The 7,452-nt window shown below is 35.2% G+C and overlaps 1 protein-coding gene across 1 annotated transcript in view; it reads right to left on the bottom strand.

The window, feature by feature from the left end:
• The window catches only part of LOC107670130 (T-lymphoma invasion and metastasis-inducing protein 1-like), a 64,326-nt gene extending 56,901 nt beyond the window's left edge, over positions 1 to 7,425 (bottom strand). The window contains exon 1 of the mRNA XM_016462642.1: positions 7,188 to 7,425. The gene's annotated coding sequence lies outside the window, so the exon portion shown is untranslated. The remainder of the gene's footprint in view (positions 1 to 7,187) is intronic.
• Between the last annotated feature and the right edge of the window lie 27 nt (positions 7,426 to 7,452).

The following is a 7,452-nucleotide window of genomic DNA, read 5'->3' as shown; positions in this document are numbered from 1 at the left end:
AAATTATAGAAATTAATACTTTTATTCAGCAAGGATGCTTTAAATTGATCAAAAGTGATGATAAAGACATTTATAAGGTTATAAAAGATTTCTATTTCAGATAAATGCTGTTCTTCTGAACTTCCTATTCATCAAAGAAACCTGAAAAAAATCTACTCCTTTGTTTTCAACATAATAATAATTGTTTTTGAGCAGCAAATCAGCATATTAGAATGATTTCTGAAGGATCACGTGACTGGAATAATGCTGCTAAAAACTCAGCTTTGAAATCACAGGAATAAATCACATTTTAAAATATTTTCAAATAGAAAACCGTTATTTTAAATGGTAAAAAAAAAATTCTAAATGTTACTGTTTTTGCTGTATTTTGGATCAAATAAATGCAGGCTTGGTGAGCAGCAGAATGTTTTAAAAAAACATTAAAAATCTTACTGTTCAAAAACTTTTGGCTGGCAGTGTATGTCCAGTTCGATATGAGGTAAACATTAATTTATTTTCTTTTTTTTTTCTTAAATATTATATAGTTTTATAGGAGGAGGTTTCATAGACTTGGAAAATTAATTTTTCAGAAGTTTTTAGGTACAGACATCTGTTGTGGGTGTTCTTGGCAGTTTTTATGAGGCTTTTTTTTAAATAGTGTTCATATCGATATCGAAATTAAGAAATATATCGTGATATAAATTTTGGCGATATCGTCCAGCCCTACAATACAGTATTGTTTCAATTTCGTAAACGAAAACAGTTCCAAACAAAGTCACAGCAGTGTTTCTTTACTGAATAAATCCACATTTTTTGTGCCAATTATGCAATGACCCATTCATAAAGACACTTGCTTCGTTTCTGAATGAATCAACTGTTTGAACAAATCAGTTAAATGAATGACTCAATGACTTGCTCATTAAAACAGACTTGCTGCCACCTACTGGTGGTTTTAGTTTCATATTCTGAGCATCATTTCATTTTTAAATCATATTTCAATATCCAATTTAAAAAAATGAATAAAACCCATTACTGTCATAGCATTATTTATGTAATTCTAATTGCACTGTGAATGCAATGCCACCTGTGTAAATATAACTAAATGCCACTTCATGCGCAGACTCTGAAAAAAAAATGGCCACATTGTAAGTTTAAAAGTAAGTTTAAAATGTAAATGTTTGTGTAATAAATTATGTTGAATCAAAATAATTCTTTCTAAAGCTACTCTTTTGTCATTAATGTGTTACTTCATTTTTTTTATCTAATTAATTAAATGATGTGCCAATTAATTTAAAGAAATTAATCAGCACATCATTTAATTAATTAGATTAATAAATTTTAATCACTTGTCAGCCGTAGTTTTTATATTTTAATTATACTTTTTTTTTTTATCTCAAAGTAAACAAACAGCATTTTCTCAATCACACTGAGGTGATTAAAGCTCATCGGAGGACAGACCAACAAACTTTTCCGGCTCAGAGAAGTATTTTCTGAAGGACAAGCGACGGCATGTGTTCCTCTGATTACCTGAGCCCCCGTGTGATACGCCGAGAACAGATTAACCAAATCCAGTTTCCAGAAAATCTCTCCTGCACATTATCTGAGTTTTTCCCCTGTGGAAGCCTCCGCCGAACCCTGGGGTCTCTCCTCCCACCCCTCGTCCCCGTGCCGTGCAGCCGAGCGTAGCCAGACGGGATTCAGACACACATGACTACACAAAGCCCCGTTGAAATTAGTTTACTCGCTCCGAGCTCTGATCACAGGCCTTTTAATTTCCACCCGGCTCCAGTACAATAACACCCCCTGTTTCCCTCTCTGTGCCACGATGGAGCTGGAAGATCAAGAACAAACTAACCGTGTTCACAGGTCTGTCGACCTAAACCACCTGTCTTAGGGTTAGACATCATAGACAACCACTTTAAAACAGCTGCCCTCAACCACAGAAATAACAACCCTTCAATTAAATCACTCATCAAAACGCAGGGCGGAACAGGTATGAATGGTGTTTTTGATGCATTCTGGGTAAACGGAATTATAGGCCACATTAAGAGAAACAGGAAGCCAATGAGACAAAACCAAGTGAGCTGTTTACCTAGATAGTATCTCTAAGGCATTTTAAGTTAGTATACACCATCAAAATAAAAGATATAGCCAGATCATCATATGCATGCTTCGTGGAGAAGGCAATCCCATAATGCAGTACACAGAGAAAACAAATTTTTCCAATATAATATCAGTAAGAGAAATGTTAACTATAAATATACTTATTTCATTCAGTACTGCGGAGTATTAATATAAAAGTTCAATAATAAATTAATTTCATATTTATTTCTTAAATTAAAAATTACTTTATTAAATAAAAATATAAATGATAAACTTCATTTAATAATCATAATCATTTGTAGTCAAGTCTCTAGTGCGGAAAACTAGTGACTAATAAGTTAATTTCATATTTGTATTATAATACGTGTATTAAAAAAAGAATACATTTATAAAGAAATATATAAAAAATATTACATAAAATTATAAATAATAAAATTAAAAAACCTACTGGAATAAACTGTAGTCAAGTCTCTAGTGTAGTCACAAAACAGTGACAAATAAATGAATTTAATATTTTTATTTCTAATAAAAACAATACGTTAATATAAAAGCATATATAAAAATTATGAAATTAAATTATAAATAATAAAATAAGCACTACTGGAATCTCTAGTGTAGTTATAAAAATAATATAATTATAATTATAATACATTAATTTCAAATTGCTATTTATAATAATGCATTTACAAAAAAATACATTAAAATATATAAGTAATAAAAACACTATTGAACACGTCTCTAGTGTAGTTATAAAAATTGAATTAATTTCAAACTGTTATTCATAATAATAACAACACGTTTACAAAAATATTATTAAAATATTAAATTAAATTCTAAATAATAAAATAATGGAATAAACTGTAGTTGAGTCTCTAGTATATAAATAATGAATACATTTCATATATTAATATATTTTATATGTCTATTTATAATAAAAACAATACATTTATAGAAAAGTATATAAAAACTACTAAATAAAATAATAACTAACTTTTGAAATCAGTCACTTACAGTTAGGCATGGGCCGGTATGAGATTTTGACGGTATAACGAAACAAACAGCAGAAGCTCTGAATGAGACGCAGATTCCCTCTCTGACAGCAGGAGGCGCCTCTGGAACACCAGATACAGTGTTTCCTTGGTTACCGCTGTAAACAAAGCGCTGCTGAAACAGGTAAACTTTTCTGAAGACAGTCAGTTCCCCTCATAAACACATTCATATAAACCCCCAAATCAATATTGAGGATTTTCTTCCAATAGTTCGTGCATCATGAACAGTGAGTGATCTGCCTGCTACATTATTTTTCTCTGTGCGTCCGTCTCCAGCGTCTCTGGCCTGTGTTAACGGGCGTTTACAGACTTCATATTTTCACATAAATGACATTTTGGAAAACGATTGCATTGCAACGCAGTTTGTGCAAGTCCAGAACAGAGACGAGTTGCTTGCAATAAGACAAAAAAACGCCGGTTGCCGATCGCGTAAGTTTCAGGGAAAGCTCCTTAGTTCGGCCGTCCTACACACACGTGACCGACCGCTCACTCGCACCAACAGGAGGAGGAGGGTCGTGTTACTCTCTACACTGCACTTAACCGGAGGGATTCCTACACTTTCAGTCTTTGAGGAGACATGAAAAACAGCGCATACCGCAGGAACGGTATAACGGAAAATATTAGCGGTTTTGAAACCGTGACATTTTCAAACCGCGGTATACCTTGAAACCGGTAATCAGCCCATGCCTACTTACAGTATGTTTTCATTTACATTAAGATGCTGCCTGTGTAGACCGAAAAGCAGCTATCTGGGTTATGGAACAAAACTAGACCACAGCATCTTGACATGAAAGCTGAGAGGCACACAGATAAAAGGGATTCCCCGTGTTTAAACACTACTATCACTCACCATACAATCCCAGCTGCTAGTGTGAACACATCACTCCATCCTGTTGACAGGGAAGTATTCCTGGTATGGATCGTAAGTCATAAAACTCTGAAGGATCTGTTTGGAAAACAATGCATAAGTGCAAGATGAGATACTATCTCATGCTTACGACAGGTTTGATTCCCTCTAACCCCCCAAAACCAATCCAGGAGAGTTAATTAACAACGCTGATACATTCGCAACCCAGCGGCAATGACCACATCAAAGCACAATGAAAGTGATCTGTATTTATGAAAATCACGTTCTAGCCTCATTTTTAATTATTAAAGTCAGTGTGTCCCCCGAGTAAAGAAGGAAACTATTTCAATCAATTACTTTCAAGGGAAGAAAAAGCTTGGGTCGGTATTAAACCCGTTTAGTGCTAAATAACAATTAAACCTTTGTTGGCTTGATTGCTGGTTCCCGGATGGAGATTATGAAAACTGAACTGCACTACGGTCAAAACAAAGTATTAGTTCCTCAAAGCTGATACTGTTTCTGCATTTTTTCAGAAATTAGCCTATTAAGTGCAAATATTTGCCCCAGGAACTGGTATTTAGGGGCATTTTTACCTTCAAAAGGGCATGTTGAATAACAACACACTAATAATTTTTTGTAAAACACTTTAACTGAATCGATTAACTGACATAAATCTTAAATTTGAACACTTATGGCTTAAATATACAATCAAACCAACATGAAAAGTAGCTTATTACATACAATATTTCATGGCAGGTTCCCATTGTGATGCTATAGGGGCATGTTGTCACAGACATTTTTTGTGTTTTCAATGACTGTGAATCTAAACTGTGAATCTAAACTTCTGATCAATAACAGTGAAACTGTCTCTCAGAAAATAAAATCTATAAACTAGAGTAAAAAAAAAAGTGTGACTAGCCAGGGTTATCTCCATATGAAATGTTAAACAACAAGAACTGGCCAGAGATTCTATTGTGATTCTGTTGGGGCATGTTGTCACAAAGGGTCAATGCGTTTTCATTCAATTGTGAATACAAACTACTGATCAATAATGGTGAAAACTGTCTATCAGCATCAGATTTTTAAAAAATAAACCAAGAAACTAAAGTAAAAGGTGTGACAACTAGCCCCGGTCTCCTGTACATTAAATGTTAGACAAGAAGAATTGCTATTGGGGCATGTTGTCACAAAGGGTCAACTTATTTTGAATGAATTGTGAATCTATACTCCTGATCAATAATGGTGAAACGGGGTTTTTAAAACAAACCAAGAATCTAATGTAAAAATGAGACAACTAGCCCTGGTCTCCTCTATATGAAATGTTAGACAGCATGAATTTGCAAAAGGGACCTTTTTGACACCACATTTTAGTCACTTTTGGCCCAAATCTGACCTTGCTTGTGACTCAAAACTAGCTTTAAGTTTTTTCATTCTCCATATGTGTTCTCTACTGGCTCTTGTATGATGCAATGCACTTCACAGCTGCGTCCACCAGCTCTGACCTCCAGTCCTGCCTGACTGCGGATAGCTGATTCATTTCCATCTGTATACCAGCAGATGAGAGATTCCTTCTGTCTTTCAGCCTTTCCTTTTCTCAGGCCATTCAGAGCAAATGAATTCAGCCCGTCTAAAGTCCTTCTCACCAGGACACGCTCAGAGGGGATTCTCCTTGACTTGCACATTTGCAATTCATCATCTTCCTCACACGGCTACACAATAGCAGCAGCACAGGAGCTTTGCCATTCTAACGACACACGCATGGACTGTTTACGGCGTCTGAAACCCGCAGAAAGCCTGAGTTTGCGTGTTGATGTTCTGTCATTAACTACCAGCTCAATTAGCATTTAAGACCACGGGTGGAAGACGATAACAATGTTTTAAATGAGCTTTGTTCGTTCAGGATGTACCTTTTTATATGCAACAGGCAATTGGAAAAGCAGCATTATTAAGACATGCAACTTTGCTAAAGGCAAAATAAAACTCGTTTTGCAAACCACAATCCAAATGTCACACATGCAAACTCATATCCCCAGCCAAACAAACTTCATTGGAATTTTTGCCATCATTTGGATCCAAATAGGAATTCCAACGTAGAATTCCAGCAACCAACAAGTAGATCTTAAGAACAGATAGTTCACAAAAGGACTAATAGGTTCACAATGGGATCAAATGTCAATGTAGAACATCACAAGGACTTTAAAGCAAATCTTTCAGGGTTTCAAAACTCTTACATCTTTCTTTAAACCCTAGTAGAAAGACATTATTAAAATAATATACCAGCAAAGTTCTGATAAAGACAATATGCAATATGACTCAACAGGGCTCAACTTACTTTTATGGTTATTCCCAAACACTGGATAAGGAAATTAAAATATATTTTATAGAGATAATTTGCATTGAATTTCTTTCACTGAAATATTTTGTGATTATTTTAAACACTAGAGTGTTTTGGAAAAATGAACTAAAAATAAAAAAAGAATGAACATTTAACAATACATATTTTTAAAAAATTAACAAAAGTAACTAAAAATATAATCAATTAAAAAAAACTCAAAAACGTTTACAAAAAATAAATAAATGAATATAATTCCCTTATATTTCCAGGTTGTGACTGTGGGGGACCCTGCTGACACTAAAATAATTTAACAATAATGAAGGAAACATTTTACCAAAACACAATCTTGTGCAATTCTTATGTGATTCCATTAGGCTTTTTTAGGATTTATTGCAAATGATGACTCAAATTCCAACAGGGGTATTATGACTACGGATATACCAGCTATACATGAAACCTCAGTAACAACAAACCTAAAGTAGAGATGCATAAACTTATGAAACCATTGAAAGTGACTAACATGCTTTGCACATCTACAAAAATACTTTAAGATCTGTGTTCAGTATACAATAACCAGCAATAAACATGTAAACATGTAATGGTTATTAATGTTTTGCCGATGCAAACCCTTGTTTACCATGTCAATAAGCTACTTTGAATGTTCAGATAGAGCAAGTCAAAGAGAGACAGACAAAGTCAGACGTATAGACAGCGCAGTTCAGATGTGGGAAATCCTTTTTATCTGCCTTCTCTGCCTCTCGACAGATATCCAGAGTCTTTGAAGCCGTGAAACTGCAGCGTGTCTTCTACCGAAAAGCATCAACACAAACCTAAAGCCTGCCGCCACACCTCAACAACTGCACAAACGTCTTACCTTCCCAGGGGGCGATCCTGTGACCCAATGACACGCGTCCTTTCTAAAATCTCATGTTTCCTGCAGCGCCATCCACATTCCGTCTCCAACTCCACAACATACTGACTCCCACGTGAGTGGCCGCGAACTGAAACAGCTTGGGATGGGGGCTGTGTCCATTCAGCGATCTCCCCCCTCTTCTCCTCCCCTCTCCCACACTCTTTTTACCTCCTTCCCCTTCCCCCTTTCCTTCTGTCTTGGATTGACTGTGAGATTGGGAGCAGGA

This window comes from Sinocyclocheilus anshuiensis, unplaced genomic scaffold (assembly GCF_001515605.1).
Source record: "Sinocyclocheilus anshuiensis isolate Anshui unplaced genomic scaffold, SAMN03320099.WGS_v1.1 scaffold48, whole genome shotgun sequence".
Classification (NCBI taxonomy): Eukaryota; Metazoa; Chordata; class Actinopteri; order Cypriniformes; family Cyprinidae; genus Sinocyclocheilus; species Sinocyclocheilus anshuiensis.
This window is presented reverse-complemented; position numbering and strand designations above follow the sequence as displayed.